Source organism: Micromys minutus, assembly GCF_963924665.1.
Source record: "Micromys minutus genome assembly, chromosome: 5".
NCBI lineage: Eukaryota > Metazoa > Chordata > Mammalia > Rodentia > Muridae > Micromys > Micromys minutus.
The window spans coordinates 85,427,393-85,454,056 of NC_137974.1; the positions used below are offsets into that span (position 1 = coordinate 85,427,393).

The 26,664-nt window shown below is 42.2% G+C and overlaps 1 pseudogene across 1 annotated transcript; it reads left to right on the forward strand.

The window, feature by feature from the left end:
- The first annotated feature begins 10,134 nt into the window (after nucleotides 1-10,134).
- On the forward strand, nucleotides 10,135-11,103 carry LOC308421059 (ATPase GET3-like; annotated as a pseudogene). Its single transcript has one exon. The product of its transcript is annotated as an ATPase GET3-like (transcript).
- Nucleotides 11,104-26,664: the final 15,561 nt, after the last annotated feature.

Genomic DNA, 26,664 nt, shown 5'->3' on the forward strand with positions numbered 1-26,664 from the left:
TCAATTAGAGAGGAAATGCCTACCCTCACAGAGACTTGAAGTGCCAGAGTAGGGGGATACCCAATGAGGACCCCCAACTGCTCAGAGCAGAAGGGGAGGGAGGAATGGGGAAATTGTGGGAGGATGTGACTGGGAGGGGAGGCAATGAACAGGATATAAAGTGAATAAATAAAATAATTACTAGCATCACCATTCTTTGTTTATGGGGTCTATTACTGAATAATATCATTTGAATGTAAAACCAACAATGTAACTGAGGAGGCTGAGCCGCCACTGGACAGTAAAACATACATTGTGGATACTCTGGTCAAATGGGCCATTCATATCCAGGTAAAATGAAGCAGTCAGTCTGAGATGCCATCGGACTGTTTTGAAAGGCACACAGTTAAAAACTTATGGGTGCCTTATTTCTGGAAGTTTTCATTTCATATTTTTAGACTCTCACTGATTGTAGACAACTGGAAGCACAAAACCCCAAAACTTGGATAAGATGGCTAATGACAAAAACGACCATGGGGGGACTGCTGCATCTGTAAGCAGTGACAGACTGGCTCATGCCATTGGAGGAAGATACATTTTGTGGCTTTTATTTGGGAAACCTGCTGGGCTGGGCTAGGTGGAAGGGGAAGAACTTCAGAGGTAACGGCTCCAGAAAGATAGAGAAGCTGAGCATTTCAAGCTCAGTGCTGCAAGTAAAACAGCCCTGGGACAGAGTTGTGTCAGCCTGCCTCACTCTCTGTCTTGTCTGCTGCCAATGGCATGTGAGGAGTTTCGACTGGAATGTCTGGGAGCATCAGCAGTGTAGAGGGGCACATTTGTCTACTGGGGGTCACTCCACGGTCAGGTGTCTATCTTTGGTGATCAGGGAATGTACAAGGATGGATTCCTGCTCCCACTCTCTCCCAAAGTGACCTGTGAACTGGTCCTTCTGCTGGGTAAGTGGCTTCTCTTTGACACCTTCCAAAGTTTATGAGCCCCAGGCCTATGCTAAGGTGCTATGATTTATATTAAACCCTCACTTTTTTTTCCCTTCTAGTTTCTTGGACGAGAAGGTATGTAAAGATATGTCCAGTTCTTAAAATACTCAGGTTAGATTTCCTACATTTTAAAAATTCTTTGGAGTTGAGAGTGAAGTGTTGAAATGCCCCCTTTTTCCTCTTTCATCCTCAACCTAACCTGCAACGTTCTCATATTTAAACACATGTAGAAAGCAAGGTGTATTGGTTCCTGTGAGGATAAGACTCTGAGACCAAAGCATAGAAGGCAAGGTTAATTAACGTTGGCTCGTGGTTCCAGAGTGACGAGAGTCCCTCCTGGTGCAGAAGCAGTAGATATGGCAGGTGAAGTAGCTCAGAGTTCATGTCTTGAACCCTCTTTATCATAGCAGGAGGCCTGCAGAACTCTGCCCAGGACCTGGCTGTTGCAGTCACAGCGTGCTCCCATGGTGTTGGAGCACACAGGCTTCCTCCGCAGTCTCAGCGTACATGCTTCAGTCAAGAGAACTGCAAAGATGGGGAGACCAAAGAAGAAGCATGACGTGATTCATTAAAAACCAAGAAATACTGAGAATTTTTTTCTCAGTAAAACAAGAAGTCGTGAGCACCTGAATTCAATTCCGGGGAAAACAGACAGACAAACGAACAAAATTACAATGGGTTATTCTGACAGTGTGAAATTTATGTGCAGCTGAAGTGGAAAATTACTTAGAATAATGAACAAATGCCTTTTAGACTTGTAAACAGTGTAGTTAGGATCCCCCACTACACCCAATGCTGTACCCGATAACCAGAATCCAATGACATCACTCACTCGAGATAACCAGGCCCAGTCCTAGAAGGGATTTTAGGGGTTCTAACCAGACACTCACTGGACAGTATATAAGCAGAGACCAAGAGCAATGTTCTGTTCTGCTCTGTCTATCTGAAAGACTCTACCTTTATCTATCCTGTGGCTGGAAAGTCCTCCCCAGGATCTCTTGGAATCAGAGACTTTTGTTAGAGACTGGGCCTGACCTTCAGCTAAGATATGTCACACAGGTGAGCAGCCCTGGGGAGGTAGGAATTTAGTGAACAGTGTGTGATGACTGGAGGGGCAAATTATTAAGCCTGATCTAGACTCTTGGTGGGTGCCCTAGCCTCTTCTGCCTCCACCTTAGAACTCGGGGTTCACGAATGAAACACACACACACACACACACACACACACACACACACACACAGCTTATTTTTAATATTCCTTAACTAGATCAATGGTTGGGCACTTCCAAATCTCCCCATGGATAGCACACTCTCCCCTCCAATATTCCTGAGTTAATATTAAATCTATATTTTTTAATCTTTGCTACCCATGGACCCTTCTGGGTAGCCCTTCTTGGGGCTGCTTTCCCCTTGCACCTACATTTTGGCCATCTTACCCTCTGGCACCTCCTCAGCGTGGTCCATCCTATGCTGCCCTTCTCATGGCCAACCTTTCTTCTCCCTTTCCCATGTTTCTTGTCCAGGAATTCTAAAAGTCTCACCTCTGTCTTTCTGCCCAGCCATAGCCCACTAGCAACTTTATTTCCCAGTCAGAGCCAACTGGGGGCAGGCTTCATTCACCCCACTTGCTGGACACTGCAAATAGGCTTTTGGGTATCATAATTAGTATGAGAACATAAGCCACTGCTCTTGACCCTCAGGATAATACAACTACATGTATCTACCTTCTTGCTGGTGACATTTACTCTTCCACATTTCCTGTTTCTAAATCCCTTTTAAGGTTAAAGACGCTAGAACACTGGGTTACCTGACACTGCAAGCCTCCTTCCTGCTTTATTTATGAGCAAGGACTGCTCTTTGCACCTCCATTACGGGACTGTTACAGAGACAGAGCAAATGTTGACATACAAAAGGCCTGAGCTCCCGGAACTGAAGCGGAAATGGACACGGCGAAGCCAGAAAGAAGGAAGAGAAGGCTGTGCAGGCACTCAGGACCACCCGAGCCTGAGCCTTTGCAAGACAAGCCATGTCGTTTTGCCACGTAGGTTGATGAATGGGGCTAAGTACAGCAAGTGTGCAGGATGGGCTGATCCTGCCTGAGTCCTAAGGGTTAGGGAGACACCAACTTTCCATGCACCAAGCTGGTATTTTCCAGTATCGGTTCCTGGGATGGGGGAGGATGGGGAATGGTACATTTGATGGTGTCACAGCTACTTTCTCCCATTGTCCTTCCCGGTGCCAACTGGTCACCTAAAGTGTTTCTATTGGAAGACAGGGTAGGGTGATACCTGCTGCCTCATCTTTATGATCTGTAAAGCTTTCAGTTCATAATCACACAGGGAACAAACAAGGTTGTCTCTTCACAGGGCAGAAGGCCTTAGGAGTAAGTTAGGAATTCAGTGTGTGTGTGTGTGTGTGTGTACTGAATATATACACATTTATGTATACACACGTACTGAATATATAGTATATGTATATTGATTGACCAAATTCACAATTTGTAGCAGACTTTGGAGAGGCAGGTATCCAGTGGGTGGAACTAATGTGCATCTTGGGTGTGGAACCTCTTCCCAGGCTCTGGCACAGCTTCTGGTACAAATATGTACCATGTAGTGAAATCCAGCTGCATGTGTTTTATGAGGGGTTGTATCTGTAAAACTAGAGAGACATTGGGGGCTTTTAGGCGTAGGGAAAGGCCCCCAATGGAAAGAGGAAAGATTCAGAGTTCCATGTCCCTGAGCTCCGTTTTAATGAGAGACTCTGAGAGACAAGAGAGCTGCAAAAACAATCTATTTATTATTTTTTCAGATAATACCAGAAGCTGCCTGGAAATACACGAAGAAGGAAAACACAGTAATTAATTTGTCACTGAAACCTGAGGGGTTCAACTCCACTTACAGGTGATAATGAATGTTTTGCATGTAATTAGCAGGAATAATTAGCACGTTCCTGGGAACAAATAGACTGGCCCAGCGCTCTGCAAACAAAATTAATTGTTGTGCTAACAGAGGCAATTGTGTCTCTTCATCTTCTGACTGTGTCCTCCTCTCCCATCCTGTTTCAGACCTCTGTGGCTTTGTGTAGATGGGGTGGGGGAATGGAGGAGAGCAGTGGGAAGAGGTAGAAGCTTCCATCTGCTTCTCAGAAACTTCAAGAGCACTGGGAGACTTGTTTGTCCAAAGTCCTTAAGCCATCTGTAAGCTTTAACATGTGTTTTACTATGTTAGTAGGTGAACCATTCAAATCAAGCCACTGGGTAAGCAGAGAAATTCCCTCTCATTGATCCAGTGCTGACTTTCCTTTTTCTTTTTTTAAGCTTCAACAGACTTTTTTGTTTTAACATTCCCTGGAAAAAGAATCTAAACATGCATCTAGAAGAAGGGAAACTTTCCTATGGTGCAGTGACATACACTGGGATCTTGTCGGCAGTGGCTTTAAGAAGTGTGTGTGGGGGTTGGAGAGATGGCTCAGCCATTAAAGCCAAAACTGTAAGAAGTGCATGTGGACTTGGACACTTGCTGGCATTAATAGTTTGCAAACCTACTCCTTTGAATAGACACAATGGTCTGAGTTCATAGTTCTTTAAACTGTTCATCAACATGTATGATCTATGCACACAATAGTTTTCTTTTCAAGTTTGAATCATATTATGGAATGTGTTTTTATTTCTATGGTTAGTAGCAGTTGCATAATACACTTTCAGGGCGCTGTGTGACATTTGCATGCATGTATATGAAGTCTAATGACCAAGCATAGGTTGGAGATCTGCAGTGATGGAGTTCAATGGAAAGAACATAAAAAAAAAAAAAAAAAAGTTAGTAATTCAAGGTTTTCAACTTCAGTTTATAGTATGGGAAAAAGTAGTTGCAATGAACATGGATGGCAACTTGTAGGCTATCTGGAGAAGTTGTGAAGGCCGTGCTACGTGTTTTGTGAAGACGGCCATCAAAACCAGCTACCTGCCTGTGGTTAAGTTGTCCTGACTTAAACATTGAATTCAGGTTGGTGGTGGGGATGGCATTTCATTCCCACCCCACCCCTCAGCCCCTGAGTGGTTATGTTATAGACCTACTATGCCTCATAACCAGCTGCCTTATTTTCTAATAACTGAGCATATAGCACTGACTACTGTCATAAAATACTTACGGGGATTTGATTAGCTAAAATTCCTTTTGACTTGTTTCACTCTGTGAGCTGTTCAGCCAGACTGCTGAATCAGCAAAATGCTTAACTTTCTCCCTGTGATGGTCATCCGGTTTCCAGACAGGCCTCCACTAGATGTTTAGAAAAAGAAAACACTGTGCTTGGTGTGTGTGTGTGTGTGTGTGTGTGTGTGTGTGTGTGTGTGTGTGTGTAACCATGAGCGTTTTATATAAAATATACCCAAATCTAGCAAGTTTGGTTGTTGAGTAGAGTGGTTTGGTTTTTCGCAAGTGTAAACATTCCCATTCTTGGGAATAAGCACTTAGGACAGTGGTCTGTTGCATGGTAAGGCTCAGGGCACTACAGCATCATTTGATAGGAACTCTGGCTGCTGGGCTAGTGGGACAGCTGGAGGTCTGTTTTCCTGATAGGATTTTTTTTTTTGCACTGGTAGGGTAGGGATTTCTTCTGCATGTCCTTTGGGAGTAGGGGGCATATTTTCTGAGCATTAGCCCATTGTGGATTCTGGCCAGCTGAGAAGAGTTTATCAAAGGTTTGAGAGTGTTGCTGGCAACAGAACTCTGCTAGTTTCAGTGTTATATGAACCTTTATCCAGTAAAAAAAAATTAAAGATGCACACAAATTGCAAAATAGCAACGAAATGTTACAAACCAGAAAAGTGGTGGCATTTATTAGAAAGTAGTAAAACAGAAAGTCTGATGGCAGGTTGTGTGAGTGAGTGCTGCAGCAATCTGTGGGGCTTCCTTTCATGAGGAAGTTTGATGGCTAAGGGATATAGTTTGGGTGGTTCTTTATTTTGACTGATAGCTTAACCTATATACTCAGTTCTCTACTTTTTCCCATAATGCATCTGATTTTAGGCATATGCATGCCCAATCACAAATTAGGCATAAGATAGGGAATTTTCCCCGAAAGTTTTCACTTAGAGGATACAATTTACCTTATTGGGCATGCACCTGAAACCAGTTTAAGCTGGATCAGCTCTCCTACTCTTGTACCTAGACATGAGCAAAGTTTTGAATAGATCTAGTCTAATTTAAGTGGTTGTAGAGGAAGAATAACCTACCATATTTTCATAGTGGGGTGTGTTGCTGAATGCTGATGGGGATTCTAGATTACTAGGTGCATTGTATCAGAGATGTGTGTGTGTGTGTGTGTGTGTGTGTGTGTGTATGTGTGTGTGTGTGTGTGTGTGTGTGTGTGAAGGTAAGGATCTCAGGCTGCCAAATGCTGTATTAGAAGAGGGGTGTATGCATAGCCCAGTGTGAATGGAGTCTTAGGTCAATAAACTAGCTCTATGTGCTTGCCTGCTTTCAGTACTGCCCTTCAGTGCTCTGAAATCTTTTCAGATTCAGGGGCTTCTACACATGGAACTGACTATCCTTAAATATGAGTACTATTTGGTTCTTTTAAGCATATTCACACTCTGAATAAAAACACATAGTAGCTGAATAGGACTTTGAAACTGGGTACAGAGACTAAAGAAATCAGGATGTCAACATGCCCAAATAATGGACCAATGTTCTGCTCTAGATTTTTGTTGATACAAACGGTCTTTTGTGCCTAAAGTGTCTGGTCTAAAACATTAGAGACAGCATCTCATTTAAAAGTGATTCAGAGAAGCTACGTTTTCAGCCCATCTTTTGGATATCGGTAGACTGCACAGGAAGTCATGTTGAATTCCATCCCGTATAAACTGGGTGGGTAATGCATACCTGTAATCCCAGGCATGCAGAAGGCTTTTGTTTGTCATCAAGTGTGTATACACATGCATGAGCATATATGTGCATTTGTGCACCTATATTCAATATTGGTTTTTCTCTTAATCCTCTTCTGGTTTTATTGCATACTTGTAAGGCAAAAGAACCTTCTAGGGCTAGAGTGTATCTCAGCGGTAGAAATCTTGTCTACCTAACACTTGTCATCCTGGGTTTCATTTTCAGTACCACAAAAGCAAAGGAAAATGGGCTGTGGCTTTTGTTTAGTTTGTAGGATACTTTCCTAGCATGTACGAAGCCCCATGTTCAATTCACAGAACTTCAAAGTTGCATACTGTCATAGTCTAGCACTTGGAAGTTGGAAGCAGGAATCTCATCAGTACAACGTCTTGTTTTGGCTACACAGCAGTGTTGAGGACAGTCTGGAATACAAAAGCAATAAACCCTTCCTAAAAGCCAAAACGTAAAAATGGTAGGAAGGTACAGAGGGTGTATGTACTCAACAAAAAATATATCTTGTATAAACACTTCAATGCCTTTATAAAATTCCTGCCCCACAGAAAATTCTTCACAGAAAAAATGGAACACCTGTGATTAGAAGCAAGGACACTTTCAGTACTTGCACGACCGATTCTGTGAACATAGAGAGAATTTGGATCCTTCCCATGCAAGGCACATGGTTTTCCACCCTGTGAGCCCAGGGTCACTGTGCTAGCCTCTTCACATCTGTTCTTTCTACAGCTCCACTTTTCCAGCCTGAACAGTGTCTTAAAGTTAACAGTCAGTAGACTTTCTCTGGGCCAGAACAGGAAACTCAGATGGATTCTGCGGCTGAGTAAATAACTCTCCAGGTGATTGACATTTATACCCCTCAATAAGCAGGCATCTAGTCTCCGTGTCCAGTTATGATAAATGTCCCTGGAATATTCCACTAAGCACTCAACTGCTGTTGGCTTGCACTGCAGCTACAGACATCATTAGGGGAAAAAAATAGTTTCTTTTTTCATTAATAATGGGGAGGTTGGGCTGGAGAGATGGCTTAGCCGTTAAAGGCTAGGCTCACAACCAAAAATAATGGGGAGGTTCTGGGAGTGGGCATAGAACAGCTCTATTCTGAGCTGAAGTGATCTGCTTTTATTTCCCCTTTTTGCCTTTTACATGTCAGAAGAGAGATAGACAGAACCAATGATGGCTCAGATTTTCTGCTCAAGTTACCCACTATGTTAATGGCTGTCTGAAAACTGGGGGTTTAACAAAGCTCTCCTCTGTCTGAATGTGTTTGCAGTAGTTTTGGACTGAGCTTTTTAATATTCCACAGCTGTTCATTCTGTTTCTTCATGAGTGGATAAATCTACCAATGTGGTAAGTGATAGACTTTTTTTGAGCAAAATTTAATGAGATAAAAAATATTGGTGACAAGCATACTTCCTTACGATGTCCTTGCTTCTGAAAGTCTCTGGGAATCAATTTATTTATTAAATCTGATAAATTGGTGAGGTTTCTGTCTTGTGGCTATATCAATACAGATTCCTTTAAAGAAGTAACATTGAGGAAATGAATATTGTCCACATGGGTTTGGGACAAGACTGAGCCTCTGTCCACTCATGGATGTCAAATTGTGTTTTTTGAAGGGAAGGGAAGCTTTCTATTCAATGGGATCTGGCTGCTCATATGTGTGAAGTTGGAAGGAAGGCCCGAAGTAGCACCATAACAGATTTAGAAAGAAAACAGTAGGCTGGATATTAAAGACATGTACAGTAACTTTCTAGAGGTTTTGGATTTCCCAGGTTCTCAGGGTCTCACATCCTGTGAAATCCCAAAGAAGATCGTCACTCAGCTATGCTTTCAGACCCCCTTTCTCAGGTAAACCTGAGTTAGTGGCTAGTCCCTTGACCTCCTTGTATTGGGCAAGCATATTTTGAATTTCAAGCACTTTCTGAGTTCTCTGCTTATTATCACTTTGTGATGTTGCCTCAGGAATTATTATCTCTGTGAAAGCTCTCACACCAGTACCACCCCGTATGTCTTATGCGGCACCACCGCCTGCAGGGAGGACATCTGTTTGGGTGTTTTGTCCTCTGGTCTCCAGGGACGCCCCAGTCTGGGTGCGGTAAATGGTGTTAGATGATGGATGTGTTAGGTTCTCAGAAGGAAAAGAACAGACAGAGTCAACACGGACATTAATGTGGATTTATTGGAGGGGTTTATAGGATTTGTCTTAAGTGTCTAACAGTGCTGGACTCACATTGGAGAGACTAAGAACTCAGCAGTTGCTTAATTTAGAAGGGAGGGTGCCTCTTTAGTCTCAATCCAGCACTGCAAACCTAGTAGATTCCTGGGTAGCTGGTGGCTTTTTAATATATCTTAGAATACTAAAGAGGCTCATTCTATTGTTGGTGGAGAAATGAAGGACTTGTCAGCAAGAATGAGGGCAAAGGAGATAAAAAGCAAAGTTTTCTTCTTTCATGCCTTTTTGTTTGGGTTGCCACCAGAATGTACCATGAACATTGAGTGCGAGTCTTACTGCTTCAAATATTATTATCAAGAAAATTTCTTGCTGGGACAGGATTCTCCTGGTTTCCATCTGTGCCTGGAGCTGACCTTGTGCCACAGCTCTCTGTACCCAGATCCCGCGGGAGAAAGCTGGTCTCCCAGGAGTGCTGACATGCCTGAGAGCTTGGGTGAGACAACCACTTCTGCAAAAATTCCTGACCTAAGGAGAACCCACCTGGAGGGCTCAGGACACAAGAACTGAGAAGCAGTCTGAGACAGGATCCTTCCAGTTTCTGTCTGCGCCCCGAGCTGACCCTGTGCCACAGCTGTCTGTACCCATATCCCTCTGGGAGAGAGTCGGTCTCCCAGGACTGCTGACATATAGGCTTACAGGAGGCCCGAGCCACTGTCAGAGACAGCAAGACCAGCTAACACGAGAGATAAGCAGATGGTGAGAGGCAAGTACAAGAACCTAAGCAACAGAAACCAAGGCCACTTAAAATCATCGGCACCCAGTTCCCCCATTACAGCAAGCCATGAATACACAATACACCAGAAAAACAGGATTCTGATTTAAATTCAGAACTCATGACGGTGATAGAGGACTTTAAGAAGGACATAAATAACTCTCTTAAAGAAATACACAACAACACAGGTAAACAGGTAGAAGACCTGAATGAGGAAACACAGAGCAAACAAACAGGTGAAGGAATTGAACAAAACCACCCAGGATCTAAAGGTGGAAGTAGAAACAATTAAAAAAATCACAAAGGAGGGTCCATGATGGCGGCAGGGGTGCCTGGGTGGGGGGGTTAAAGCAGAAGAGTTTGAGAATGCACCTAATTGGAGCCGCTGGAACTTACCCTTAGCAATATCATTGAGCAGCATAGCCATAAGTGGATCTTCATCAGGGGCAAGGGTGGCATTGGTAAGACCACCTGCAGCTGCAGCCTGGTGGTCCAGCTGTCTAGTCATTTCCACAGACTCAGCTCACAACATCTCAGATGCTTTTGATCAGAAGTTCTCCAAGGTGCCAACCAAGGTCAAAGGCCATGACAACCTCTTTGCTATGGAGATAAACCCCGGCCTGGGCATTGCAGACCTCCCCAGTGAGTTCTTCGAGGAAGACAACATGCTGAGCATGAGCAAGAAGATGATGCAGGAGGCCATGAACACCTTCCAAGGTCATTGATGAGGCTGGTGAAAGGCATGAACTTTTTAGTGGTAGTGTTTGATACAGCACCCACCAGCCACACTCTCAGGCTCCTGAACTTCCCACCATCGTGGAGTGGGGCCTGGGCTGCCTGATGTAGATCAAGAGCCAGATCAGCCCCTTCATCTCACAGATATGCAACATGCTGGGTCTGGGGACATGAAAGCTGACTGGCCTTCAAGCTAGAAGAGACATTGCCTGTCATCCGAACCGTTAGTGAATAGTTCAAGGACCCTGAACAGACAACCTTCATCTGTGTGTATTGCTGAGTTCTTGTCCTTGTATAAGATGAAACGGCTGATCCAAGACCTGGCTAAGTGCAAGATCAACACCCACAACATTATTGTCAACCAGTTTGTCTTCCCTGATCCTGAAAAACCCTGCAAGATATATAAGGCTGGACACAAGATCCAGGCGAAATACCTTGACCAAATGGATGACTTCTATGAAGACTTCTACATTGTAAAGCTGCCACTGACAAAGTCAACACTTTCTCTGCCCTCATGCTGGAGCTCTACAAACCCCCTAGTACCCAATAGTCACCCCAATCCCAACTGCTGCCACTTCATACCTTCCTCTTTCTACATTGGGTAGAATTTGCACAATGTCCCCCATAATGCAGGGGAGCCACTTAGGAGGAGGTGGAAGGGGGTCTGTTCCCCCTGGTGGAGTCTGGAGAAGCTGCAATGCCCTCCACCTTTTCCTGTCTCTCACTCCTCAATAAAATAATCTTAACAAAGAAAATCACAAAGAGACAACCATGGAGATAGAAAACCTAGGAAAGAGAGCAGGAGTCATAGACACAAGCAACAACAACAGAATACAAGAGATAGAGAGAGACTCTCAGGAGCAGAAGATACCATAGAAAACATTAATACAGCAGTCAAAAATGCAAAATGCAAAAAGCTCTTAACCCCAAACATGCAGAAAATCCAGGACACAATGAAAAGATCAAACCAAAAAAAATAGGTATAGAAGAGAGCAAAGATTCTGACCTTTAAGGGCCTGTAATATCTTCAACAAAATTATAGAAGAAAACTTGCCTAACCTAAAGAAAGAGATGCCCACAAATATACAAGAAGCCCACAGAACTCCAAATACATTGGACCAGAAAAGAAATTCCTCCTGCTACAAAATAGTTAAAACACCAAATGCACAAAACAAAACAAAACAAAACAAAACAAAAAAAAAAAAAACATAAAAAGCTGTAAGGGGAAAAGCTCAAGTAACACATAAAAACAGAGCTATCAGAATCACACCAGACTTCTCAACAGACTATGAAAGCTAGAAGATCCTGGGTAGATGTCATGCAGACCATAAGAAACCACAAATGCCAGCCCAGGCTACTATATCCAGTAAAATTATCAATTACCATAGACGGAGAAACCAAGATATTCCACGACAAACCAAATTTACACAATATCTTTCTTCAAATCCATCCCTACAAAGGATAATGGATGGAAAACTCTAACAGGAGGAGGGAAACTATACCCTAGAGAAAGCAAGAAAGTAATCTTTCAGCTAAACCAAAAGTAGATAGCCACACAAACATAATTCTACCTCTAACAACAAAAATAACAGGAAACAACAATCATCGGTCCCTGATATCTTTCAACATCAATGGACTCAATAACCCGATTTAAAAAATATAGACTAACAGACTGGATACATAAAGCAGACCTGTCATATTGCTGTATACAGGAAACACACCTCAGTGACAAATGCAGACACCACCTCAGAGTAAAAGGCTGGAAAAATCTAAACAAATTGTCCCAAGAAACAAGCTGGAGTAGCTATTCTAATATGGAATAAAATTGACTGCAGAATTCTATCAGATGTTCATAGAAGACCTAATATCAATACTCTCCAAACTAGTCCACAAATTAGAAACAGAAGGAACACTACCAAATTCATTCTATGAAGTCACAATTGTAATATACCTAAGGCACACAAAGACCCTACAAAGAAATAAAACTTGCAACCAATTTTCCTTATGAATATCAATGCAAAAATACTCAATATAATTCTTGAAAACCAAATCTAAGAACACCTCAAAATGATCATTCATCATAATCAAGTAGACATCATCCCAGGGATGCAGGGATGATTCAATATACAGAAATCCATCAACATAATCTACTATATAAAAAAAAAATCAAAGGGAAAAAAACCACATGTTTATCTCATTAGATGCTGAGAAAGCTTTTGACAAAATTCAACACCCAACACCCTTTCATGTTAAAAGTCTTGGATAAGTGGATATTAGTCCAAAAACTTGGATTACCCAAGATACAGTTCACAGACTACATAAAATTCAAGCAGAAGGAATATCAAAGTGCAAATGCTTCAGTCTTTCTTAAAAGGGGGAACAAAAATATTCACAGGAGTAAATATGGAGACTAATGTTGGAGCAGAGACTGAAGGAAAGGTCATCCAGAGACTGCCCTACCTGGCCATCCAGCCCATATATAGCCACCAAGCCCAGATAATATTGCTGGTGCCAAGAAGTGCATGCTGACAGGAAACTGATATAGCTGTCTCCTAAGAGGTTCTGCTAGACAATGACAAATACAGAGGCGGATCCTTGAAGTCAACCATTGACTGAGAACAGGGTCTGTAATGAAGGAGTTAGAGAAAGAATTAAAGGAGCTGAAGGGGTTTACAACACCGTAAGAACAATACTACCATCCATCCAGAGCTCTCATGGACTAAACCACCATCTGAAGAGTACACATAGATGAACCCTTGGCTCATTCTGTACATATAGCAGGGAGTGGCCTTGCTGGGCATCAATGGGAGAAGTCCTTGGTCCTGAGAAAGCTCGATGCCTCAGTGTAGAGGCATGTGAGGGCAGAGAGCCACAAGAGGAAATGTGGGTGGCTGAGCGCCATCATAGAAGTAGAGAGAAGGGGGAATGGGACAGCAGATTTATAGAGGGGAAACCAGGAAAGGGGATAACTCTTGAAATGTAAATAAAAATATATAAAAAAAATCTCTTCTAGAAGTGCCAGCAGCTTATGTTTTAGTTGACTGTAGATATAGTCAAGTTGCCAACCAAGATAAGTATCACATGTAAGAATATGTAATAATCTTGACAGATATAGAGTAGAAAATAGGAAGCTATGGCCCAGGATGAGGGGTTCCTTTCCTTCTGCTTAATAGATGGGATCAGAACTTAAACAATATAGGATCTACTTCATGCCACACATGATGGTGAAACATATTTTTATTAAAGTACAAATAAATGATGTTCATGGGAGTCTTAGTTTCATCTGACCATTTTGTCCACCACTTCCCATAGATAATGTTATGATATCTTATAATCTACTCAGTCATACTTGGAGAATTTCTGCATTTCTTCTCAGATTAAATGAAGACTTCATACTAGATCATAACCCTCATGTTATGTACAGAAATAGAGTCATGGCATGAGGCAACATCCAGTGATTAGAAGAAGGTGTTAACTGGGCTATAGATCTAGACATCAGGGTGTTCTTTTATCTCCTGGGGGCAATGCTGTATCCATAACTACAGTAGTGTGGCCTCAACAAACATGTCCCTTGTAAAAAAACAGATTCTCAGGCTGATACTTTCTTTGGCTAACCTGAGGTAGTAGTCACGTTTGTTTTACCAAACTACCAAGTTTCTGATCTAAACCATTAACCAGAGACTCCACCATGGTCACATAGATGTTTCTCTAGTCTCTGTCCTAAAACAGAAGCACACAGATGACTATCTTCTCTATACTTCCATCAGTTAAGTAATATTTCTGACCCCTCCCCATCAGTGTTGCTTGACCAAGCCAGCTCAGTCAGTCAACTGGGTCTCAAGAGAGGAAGCAAAGATTGAAAAGAAAAAGACAATTAGACAACATTATAACATGAGTCCAGCCAGTGCTGAGGCTGAAGCTATTTATTTTTTTCCTGTCTGCTTTTATATCATTCTAGGTACATACAAAGAATATGTTTAGTCCTAAGTCATAAACAAAGTAGTTAAGGAACAAAGTATAGACAGGGTAGCTAAGGAACAAACAAACAAAACAGAGATGGAGGGTTCCATGATTATTGTATTCAGAGTCTTAACAAGATCCATCAAGATACAAAGGATATATTCCTCAGCTGTATTCATCTTGAGCATACTTCTCTGTTCTAGCCCAATGTCACATTCCTGCCAGATTCTTAGAAGATGGCCACCAAAGCTCTCCATAGTTGCTAAAACAGCACCTCTGCATTTTGGGCCGTCTGAGTTCGTGTTCTCAGCACCCTAGGATGGTTTTCTCAGAGTAGTTCCCCTTTTCTGCACCATCTTGTCTTTGAATCCCTTTGTAGAACTTTGTCACAATAGCATTGGTAGCTCCTTAGACAAAGCCAGTTAGAGCTTAGGGCTGCTTTCTTAGTTCTTTAATGTGATGTTTCTACAATTTCATCTTTGCTCCGGACTGACATTTTGGGAAACATGGCTCAGAGTAGAAACACAGGAACTTATCTTGCTTATCAGATAAAGACATATTTCTTGAAGATCTTTTTTTTTAAACCTCAAAATAGAATGACATGAATCAAAAATTTGAACTTCATTCTGCTTTTGTTGAACAACATTTTATTTCATAAACATATAACGTTTGCCAATTAAATGTTAATATATCCTTGACAGAGGTTATAATCTTGTGTGCATAAAGTACAGTCTGTAGTATAGAAATCCAAACACAGTTGCCAAGATTGTGTTCATTCCAGACCTAGCTGACTTACTGAGGACCTACTTTTCAATACATCCACATCCACTCACTTACATGTGAACACACTGACACACATGCAATTGACTAGTTGTTCAATAAACACAACATGTATACACAGACATACTAACACATTCAGAACAAGACCTACACTTCAACATGTATTTACATGAAAGTCCAATATTTGAGAATACAAGCTACTCACAAGCTTCTCAGTATACAGAGACACACATGTGCACACACACAATTTGAATATTTTCTCAAAGTTCAGGGGAATTACCTCCAAATCTTTTTTGAAGTAGCTTTGCTTTCTGCTGTGTTAATGAAGACTATTCATGAAATTTTCACCTATTTTAAATTCATACCTGAGTTGAGAAAATTCTAGAAAAGACAGAGGATTATTATATATTGACATAAGAAGAGGCCGATACTCAGAATGAGGTGTTCTGTAAATCCTGGGGTTTTCTGTGTTGAAGATTTTCTGTTTAAATTTAATAGTATCCAACCAATGGTCTACACATACATGTTTTCTACTATATAACTATAATTTGACCATGAACATAATACAGTAACAGAATATTTTGCTATTTAGAGAGAATTTTATAGCTATTAAGTTATAGCTACTCTTCTATTCTGAGTGTACAAGAATAAATTTTTACTTGGGGCAGATTCAAGCACAGACTACTACATAAATAACACAAGCCTCTGAGGACATATTTAATTGATCTTAAAATAAGTTTAATATTGATAGGGATTGTTTTCATGAATAAAATTATGAGGATAATGCATGGAATATAAATACAGAATGAATACAAAACAAGAACAGGCCATTTACTTGTTACTAGTAATGATCCTCAAGTAATTTACACTGGTAGGAGGTGTTCTTGTGCACGCATACGTACACAGTTGTGTGTATGTGTATGTAAACAGTGCCTTTAATGAGTATGTGGTGCGTGAGTACACAGAGCATTCATCGTATGTGTGTCTGCGTGTCTGTGAACAGATACATTTGTGGGTGCGTGTGTGCATGGTTGTGTGCACACAGCTGTTCTGACAACAGGCTGAGCTTTCAGATCTTTCTGAGAAGTAAAAGCTCTTTTACTTGGGGCTTCTGACTGCATGGGCTATACCCTACCCCTGGATTTCTCATAACACTGCTGGGAACACAACATTAACATCTAAACCCCAAGAAAGAATGTTTAACAGGAAGAATGCATACACAGCTGTTTCCAGATACAGGTGTTTTCTCCTGGTGGCCATTGACTTCCAGTTAAACGTCCTGGAGAATCAAGTTTAAAGAGGAAATGGGATACTAAGGAAGCAGGAACCATACCCAGTCAGCCTACCCCATCCAGTCTAGGCCAGTTGTATGTAACCTGTGTGGCTTTGTCTCTTACGCTCGGTGCATGGATCTCTACTCTCTGGCTTTTGTAATATCCTATGTGTCCCCTGCTATGATTCACATGACTCTTCACATTTAAGGGCTTTTTCTGAATAAAATATGTGCATAAATCCTGTATATAAAGACAGCACTGTAAGGCTTCTCTGTGTCAATCAGAGTACAGAGCCCTATACCTCGTACTTTGTGTTTTCTTGAGAGATCCTCATGATGTTAGAACATAGGTGTGAATGTCACTATTATTCTCTTTATCTCTGAGTTGTATGAGTGACATATGCACATATCCATGCTGTCTGTGCACACATGTATGTATATGAATACAAAGGCCAGATGGAGGTTTTGGGTGTCTTCCTACATCTCCTCTTTCCTGTATTTTGAGGCAAAATTTTTTTTGGTAAACCTGGAGCTCATTGGCCCAGATGGCTAGACAGGAAGGCCCAAGGACCCTTCTATCTTTGCTTCCATAATGCTGCTGTTGTACATACATGTTGCAATGCCCAACTCTTACATGGGAGTTGTGGAACCATGTGTCAGGTCTTCATGTTTGCATGGAAAGGGTTGTACTGATTGGGCCATATCCCCACTCATATCATCTGTCCTAAGTGAAACATGGAGCTTCTACTCAGGATGCATCTCCTGCCACAATATCATCTAGCCTTCCTGCCTGTGTTAGTTTGCAGTAGATTACTCTGGTAAACACAATAACCAAAACAAATCAAGAAGCAAAGAGTTTATTTCAGCATATAATCTACCATGAAAAGAAGTCAGTGTAGACACCTGGAGGTAGGAACTGATGCAGAGGTCAGGGAAGAACGTTACTTGCTGGCTTGCTCCCCATGTCTTACTCAGTTTGCTTTTTGATGCCATCCCAGCACCGTTTCCCAGGGACTATATCACACACAGTGGGTTGAACCCTTCACATCAATCATTAGTCAAGGAAATGTTGCCCTAACTTACCTACAGGCCATCTGATGGAGGCAATTTTCAACTGAAATTCCTTCTTCCTGGGTATGTCTAGGTTTGTGTTAAGGTGACAAAGACTGATCAGCACACCCTCCTTCTACATAAAGATTGTTGTCACTCTTCCTTCCCTCCCCTGTGCACAGGAAGTTGCTTACACTCTGTGTAGGACATGTGTTTTAATTTTCAGGAATATAGATTGAGCCTCTTAACCTAACACACTGCATTATCTGACAGTTTTGAAATACTGACATGATTTCAGCATTGGAAAATCCACACCCAGTGTTATAGGACTTCCACAGTCAAAATGCAGACACATCAAAAATACCACTTGGAATTACTCACATGATGTATATATGTAGATGAATATAAAACATATGAGTTTTATGTTTAGATTTGAATCTCTTTCCCCAAGACATCAACTAGTTAAGTCATTTGAAAGCAGTATACAGCAGAGAAATTTCTGAACTCATGCATTTTATGAGGGTCACTGCACCAGAAAGAGCTCCAGCACTCGCTCCCTAGTTAGATCCAGTGTGCACACATTGTGGCCGTTTCACATGTCTGACTGTTGAGTTTCATCACTCTTTGAAATTCACCTGTTATTTTATTTAATTTCCATGTCCACACCTTTTTGTTCTACATTGTAGGCATGCACCACCATGCCTAGTTGAAGAATTATGTCTTGATTATCATTTTTATCTCTGGAGGGCGTTGCTCAATAGAGATCTCCGGAGTGGTAGGAAATGTCCCACTGTGTGCAGACAGCCCACTCTCCCTGTTGTTACTGTCCCACTGTGTGCAGACAGCCCACTCTCCCTGTTGTTACTGTGCTAAGAAGTCTGCCATTTCTCTCGTGCTCTCTGCTTGATGCTTTGGGTTTTCTCACTGGACACTTCTGAGGTCTCTGTCATTCTAACACTGATCCTTAATTTCAAGATGAAAAGTTTTCATATCCTGCCTGATTATCTGTTTGCTTTACTGTCTTCCTTCAATTTAGGGGGTTCATGGGGTCTAGAAAACTGTGCACATATTTCCTGCTCTCTATACTAGGCTGCATTTGGACCCATGGTTGGAGTATCTCATGCGCTCCTCCATCTGTTTTACTGCCAGTCTTCCTTCTCTTTATTCTAGCAGGGTCATTTGTGCAGAGGTATTTAAGGCCAGGGTTAATTTTCTAGAAGATGCAGTTTTGGTATTATCCCTGCTTCATATGATCCTGTTGTGATTTCCCTGGCATGAGTGCATGTTTGAGTCTGGGAATGTGGAAACACACACAGCTGTTCTTACTTCAGAATCCAGGCATGCGAACACTAGACCAATCTCCTTCCCATGTAGCTCCCAAGGAGCTCTCTCAGGACGCAATTCAGATGACTGATTTTCAGAGACACCTCCCCGTTCATCTACAGGTCCAGCTGTTTCCACAAAGGCTACTACCATTGTGTCAAAAAAATCCAGCGTCCAGTCTCACGGGGAGCATGCTGCAATCCTCATCAGTAGTGATTTCTCTGGAAATCTCAGGGAGAAAAAAAAAACCAAGCCTTTTCTCTGCCAGCTGCACATGTCACTGTCATTTCTATACCTCCCTTAGCGAAAGCAGTGACATCATTATGGTTGTTTGAGTTGCACATGCTGGAACCACAATTTGCCTGAAGATTAAAAATTTCAAATGATGAATTAAAAATTTAAGCAAATTCAAGTGTATTTATTAATTACTATTATTAGTGTGTGTGTGCTTGTGTGTGTGTATATGTGTGCGTGTGTTTAGACAGAAGCCAGAGGACAACTCAGGAGAGTCATGGGCTCCATGTTTCCTACCATTCACACAAAGCAAAAATGAACTTTCGGGAGTTTTTGCTTTATGGAGGTGCTGAGCTCTGTCAGAGTGCAGGGTTGCTTGGATGCTTCCTTCAGTCAAATCTGCATGTCTTCATTCAGCAAATGCATTTGTCTGGAAGTGGTGAAGAGCACATCTGGCTCTTCAATTTCACAGACACTGAAACACAAAAATAATCTGATTGTGCAATCTGCAATCACTCGCAGGAGCACAGGGGCTCCCACCTCTTTGGGGGCTATGAATTCCTCTTTTCTCCTGGCCTATGGCCAGCTCATAAGTGTGCAGGGTTTCTTTCTTGAAGTCAGGCTGTTAAGAAAGTCATTCATTCTCATGGTTTTCCTTTTCTCTTGGCATCCCAGAGAGTGCTAGGTTGCACTACCCTCAGCTGGACTCAGTTCCCATGGTTTTGATAACATGTTTATACTATCGACTTCCAGATATTCCCACAGCTGAGCATTGCATTGCAAGTTATGCACTGGTGTTCTTTACCTGGGTCTTTTAAGAAAAGGTATGTCAAGCTTCAGAATCCCACAATCAGACTTACTATCTGCTGCTTCAAACTGATGGCTCTTTTTAATGTTTGCCCTGCATTCAGAAGTGCTGTCACCTTTCCAAGTTCTCTAGAAGGGGAGTTTTCCAATCATTTAGAATTCTTATCTTTCTCCTAGCCACTCATTTTGGGATGATTCAACCACTGGGTACAGCAAGAACTATGCCTGGGGGCTGTGTGATTTCAGAAGCCCAAGAAATGTTTTAACTTCTTGTAAAATAGGAACTTTTTTTTTCCTTTAAAAAAGTTATAGCATTAATATATCTACATTTATATCAATATAGTAAATAAAATGAGCAGTGTATCTTGTGGTGTGTGTGTGTGTGTGTGTGTGTGTGTGTGTGTGTGTGTGTGTGTACATGAAGTGGCCTGTGAAGGCAGAGATGCCAGGCCCTCAGTGACCAGTTATGCCCAAGGTGTTGCCTCTTCTTCTGAGTGAACCCCTCTCTCTATCGATCTCTTTTCTGCTGCCCCCCAATGCAGCATCTCCCTGCTTCAGTTTTCTATATACTTTATGTGCCTTTGGAACCCTGAGTAATTAATCTATGCAAACCAGCTAGACAGCTAAAAACTAAATGTGTCTAATTTGCTCTCAAAGAGGCAAGGGATAGCAGAAAGAAGGTTGGACTTGAAGTCAGAAGAACAGAGGCCAGCCATGCTACTCAGGAGTCATCCTCCTTGTCTTACTGAGAGAACCTCTCACTGGCCCAAAGGTCAACAAATAGGCTACGCTGTCTGGCCTTACAGCCCCATGGCTTCTCCTGTATTTGCTTCCTTGGTGTTCCGATTATAACTGTGTGCCCCCACACATGATTTTTTTTATAACGTGGGCTATGGAGTAGGAATCCAGCATCCTGTGTTTGCAAGACAAGCACCTCATTGGTAGAGCCATCTCTCTAGCCTACTTCCTGTGCCCAGTACTTGGATTTCCCTGGCTTTAAGTCATCTCAGTATTTGTCCCACTTCTTTACAATGTGTTTGTAGGGACCCAATGAGAAGACAGAGGTGAAGGAAGTGCCGGCATGTGATATGTACTAAGCAAGCTCTATTTTCCTGGTAGCATTGGACCAGGAACATGAAGGATATATGTTGACTCATTATTTCTTCTCTTACCAGCACATGTGTAGCTGGCTAAGTTCAGATTTCTTAAGCCTGGTCATAACTTTCCTCCTCCACTCTGCTTTCCCCAGACTCTTATGAGAGCCTTTCTGGCCTCAGTTCCTTTTGCAGACATGACTCTGGTTCTTGTCCCCATGTCTTACCATTGTTAGTGGTTTTTTTCTGACTGCTCTACATTCTGTTGCTGGCTGATGTTTTGTGTATTTATCAACTGAATTTCAAACCTCAGGGACATATTTTATTGTTTGATACCACAGGGCCCAGGGTAGCAATACCTTTTGTCTATTTTAAGTGACTGCTGAATTCCCATCCATCAAATATACACCTATCTATCTATCTATCTATCTATCTATCTATCTATCTATCTATCTATCTATCTATCTATCTATATCTTCTCTAGCCCTCTCAAAAACCCACTTATCTTTCAGAGTCTTACTTAGAGCCTGAATCCTTCATAAAACCTTTCTGCCCCAGGGACTTCTTCCTTCACTGAACTTCTGTTGCACTTCCTGAATAGTTTAACACCTGATCACAGAGCTTGTGCCTTTGTAGATGTGAACAAAAGAAAATGATCTTATGCAAAATCCTTCTCCACATTGTTAAGGGATTAAGGACATTTGGGATCTGTATATTTGGAGTCCAGTGTGTATTTTGCATAACTGAAAATAACGAGTGTTTACTGCCTGGTTTTGTATATCAACTTGATAGAAGCTGGAGCTAGCACAGAGAAAGGAGCCTCCCTTGAGGAAATGCCTCAGGAGATCCAGCTGTAAGGCATTTTCTCAATTACTGATTAAGCAGGGAGGGCCAGCCCCTTGTGGACTGGTAGACCTGGGTTCTTCTATAAGGAAGCAGGCTGAGCAACTCAGGGGAAGCAAGCCAGTGACATCCCTCCATGGCCACATCAGCTCCTGCTTCCTGACCTGCTTGAATTCCAATCTTGACTTCCTTTGGTGATGAACAGCAATGTGGAAGTGTAAGCTGAATAAACCCTTTCCTCCCCAACTTGCTTCTTAGTCATGATGTTTGTGCTGGCGTAGAAACCCTGATTAAGACATGTCAACCTGACCGTGTTTTGGGGGAAGACTGTGGAAGGACTTTGGATCTTTAAGATAGAGGAGCTATTGGGATGTTCAGAGCTCAGTGGGATGCTCTATAGGAGATTGGAAGATAATGTTGAGAACAGTGCAGAAGATGGAGGCCTGGCTTGTAACTTTTCAGAGGGAAGATTAAAGACTCTTATCAGAGTTGTAGCTTGTACTGTGGACGGATTTGGTCATGTGCAAGAGTCACCCAGGTGGTTCTGGTTTTGAAGGCATGAAGCGGTATGAAGAGCAGCTGAGGCTTGGCACTGTGGGAGGCCATGGAAGGCCACTGCTGAAGGTGCAGCCTCAGTTGCATTTGATGCCCCAGAACTGAAGGGGTCATGCAGAGAAGTTGAAGCTTGGCATCATGAATAGAGCCTATGAAAAGCTATTGGTGAAGCCTAGTTGGAGTGGAAGACAGCAGTGTTTTGGAGAAGCCAGTACCATGACATGACCACCAAGAACAGCAGCAGCAGTGGAGTAGAGGCAGCTGGAGCCTAGAAGACAAGGTGTGTGCTACAAAGGGCAGAGCTGGAGAAGTGACATAAGCCATTGGAGGAGCCCAGGATTTGTGGGTGAATCACAGACATTGGATGGCTACAGTTTGATTTTGCTTTTGATTGTGACTGTGCTGTGGTATTTTTCCCTCTTGAAGGAAGAAAGTATTTTAGTGGAGACCTCAGTTAAGGGACTTTGAATTGTAAAAAGACATTGCATTTTAAAAGAAATTGGATATTTTAGAGGGATTGAAATTTTAATATGTAACAATTTGTAAAGACTGTGATATTTAGATCTTGGGGATGCATAAGAAAGTAAGGGTTGGGGTTTAATAGTGATGTGTTTGTGTGTCAAGTTGACAAGGGGTCAATTGTAATGTCTGGTTTTATGTGTCAACTTGACACAGGCTGGAGTTTGCACAGAGAAAGAACCCTCCCTTGAGGAAATGCCTCCATGAGATCCAGCTGTAAGACATTTTCTCAATTAGTGATCAAGGGGGAAGGGCCCCACATGGGTGGTGCCATCCCTGGGCTGGTAGTCTTGTGTTCTATAAGAAAGCAGGTTGAGAAAGCCAGGGGAAGCAAGCCAGTAAGTAACATTTCTCCATGGCCTCTACATCATCTCCTGCTTCCTGACCTGCTTGAGTTCCAGTCTAAACTTCCTGTGTTGATGGACAGCAATGTGGAAGTGTAAGGTGAATAAACACTTTTCTCCCCAACTTTCTTCTTGGTCATGATGTTTGTGTAGAAATAGGAACCCTGACTAAAAGTGTAAGATAATCTTCACCAAGAAATGTAACATACAAGAGTCCTAGGTGTATTAAAAGCATATTCAAACAATATTATGCTATTTAGAGAATAGAATCCTAGAGCTTAGAAAGCCTCCTGAATAAACCTGTGAACATTCAAGATTCAGTTTTGGCCTCTAACCTGCTGGGTGCAGTGCATATGTGTAGGAATCAAGATCTGCTCCCAGAAGCCCCAGGCTACCCTGAACTGGACAATTCCCTTTTCTGCCTAATTGCTATGATTAATTTTTGCAATGGGAGCACAAAGCTTAGCTCTGTGTTCTAATAGGGACTTGAGTCTAAAGGAAGTTACTGTACTTTCCAAATAACCAAATATATCAGAGTGTGACCTGAAGGTGCTGAGTGAGCTTACGACCAGCTGGTGGCTTGTGTGGAGAGAGCCATATTTCTGGCTTCCTGACTTCAGGTCTGCTGTGGGAACACCTTTCTGTAGTATAAGGGAAATAGCTAATGATGGCAAATTGCTTACTTTGGACCATTTCTGAGTCTGGTTTTTCCATTAAGTGGAAGAACCACACCACATATGCTCTGTAGAAACCAGACAAGGTATCATATTGCAGTCTGGAGTGTCCACAGCCCAACTCAGACTGAGTCTGAAGTATAGTAGTAGTTGTGAGCCACACAGCATGTGCTCCCAGCACACACATGTTTTGATGGCATCGAGACTGGGAACTACAAAATAAAGTGGGGGTGAAGGGTGAAGAGCTGTGGGGTGAAACCGAAATAACAGTGCTTGGTGCAGCTCTCGTGACAGTTTGTGTATCGCAGTCTCTGGATACCTGAACATTTTATAAATAGGGCAGGACACTTGGATATATTGGGAACATCGGAACAAAGATGCTACTTCCTTTCCTAGGAAGACTTTCTAAACTAACTCAGACATGGGCCTGTGACTCTGTTAGAATGCAAAAGTACCATTCAGGAGTTCTTGGCTCCAACCCACAGTACTGTATAAGCAAGTAAGGTGGTCCATGTCTGTGAAATCAGTGTTGGGGTGGGGGGGTGCAATAACAAGAAGACCAGACGTTGAAAATTAAGGACATTGTGAGGCCAGTCTTTCAGGATCTGACGGTAGGGAGTAGAGACAAGGAAGAAAGATACATGTGTATCTGTCCTCAAAAATATTCTGATGTGAACTTTGAGTTGGGAATGAATGAATGTGGGTCCCAGTCTCATCAGCAAGGTGCCACATGTCAGGACGCTCTTTGGGCTCACTTTTGTGACTATGTATCTGGATTCCTCAGAGGCCACTGTGAACTTCACTTTTATGAATGTGTCAGTCAGGCATGTCTCCATGGAGGTCTATGTGTGGATGGCAGAAACAACAGGCAGTGTGTCTGCATGGGGAGTGGATTCACTGGGACACACTGTGAGACGGTGATAGTGATATCTCTTTGTTGGTTAAATGTGTGAGGACACTGTTGGAAGCTATATTTGTCATTGCTGGCCTGGATTCACAGATGTCCTATGTGAGATGGACATACATTAATGCAGTAGCAGCTCCCACTAATTTGGGTGGATGTACCAAGTTGTTCTCAGAGGATTAATAGGGATACATTACAGGCTTTCCTATCTCCTTAAACAACTTTGGAGCCTCAGGCTGTTTGTATCTGTCAGCCTGGATTCAGACAAGAGCCTAGCATAACTGTCCTCTGAGAAGCTGCCCCCAAGAGCTGACTGAAACAGATGCAAAGACCTGCAGCCAAACATTAAACTGAGTTCAGGAAGTCTTGTAGAAGAGTTGAAAGATGATCAAAAAGAAATACAGCAAACAGTGCTTTTAGTTTTTTATTATTTTATCTTTCAGTTGTCAAGGTAAATTGTCATATTTATGCAGAACTGTGATCTTTCAGTTCATCTGTGTCACGGTTAAATCATGATAAACATGCTTCCTAGTTTTCTTTCCTATTGCTGCTATAAAATATTCTGACTAAGCTACTGAGGAAGGAGAAAACTCAGTTGGCCTACACTTCTGGTACACAGTCATCATGCAGAGAAGTCACAGCAGGAACTCAAGGCAGGAACCTGTAGCAGAAACCGTGGGGAGGCTGCATTTCAGCTTGCTCACCCTAACTTGCACAACCCCTTTTCTTTTGTTTTCCTTCCTTCCTTCCTTCCTTCCTTCCTTCCTTCCTTCCTTCCTCCCTCCCTCCCTCCCTCTCTCCCTCTCTCCCTCCCTCCCTCTCTCTTTCTCCTCCCCTCTCTCTTTTGTGTTTTTGTTTAGTTTGTTTATTCAATCTTTATTTTTGGTTCATTTTAACTTCAAAAATATGTATATTTGGGGATAGAGATGACTTAGAAGTTAAGAGGACTTGTTCTCCTTGCAGAGGACTCACATGATGCTTCCTAAAACATCTATAACTCCAGTTCATTAAACAGCCCAGGCCCACCTCCCCAGGGATGGTGCCACTTACAGTGATCTCCACTGTAACAATTAACAAGCAAAACATTTCCCCACAAACATGCCCACAGGCCAATTTGATCTTGGCAATTTCTCAACTGAGACTCATGTTTTAGTTGACTTTAAGCTGTGTTAAGTTGACAATTGCAGCTAACTAGGATGACATGCTTTCTAAAATATTTGGCACTTCAGTAGAATTAGAATGTTTTCAAAAAAATAATAGGTTTAAATTTTTAAAATTAGTTTATGTAAGGCATATATAATAATGAGTTTTATTATAACATTTTCATATATGTATATAAATGTATTTTGACCATAGCTACCAGAACTTCTCCAGTTCCCACCCACCCTTGAAAACCTCCCTTTTCTTTTTTGCAAGTTCCTTCCCATTTTCTATTTCCCTTTTGTATGACCCAGGCAGTTTCACTGGGTCACTGATATGAGCAGAGCACCTTCCCAGTGGCTAAACCACTGAAGAAAATGTCTCTTCACAGCAACCGCTAACTGCCAGCAGGCCCTCAGGGAAGGGCTGGGCCCTCAGGGAAGGGCTGGGCCCTCAGGGAAGGGCTGGGCCCTCAGGGAAGGGCTGGGTCTTTTGGATCTCTCCTTATTCCATGATGGAATGTCAACAGGCCCATTTTTAAAGAAAATATTCTTGACATAAAGGAAATCAGCCATAGAAAAGCTGCAGGCTCAGGGCATAGAGCACATTTG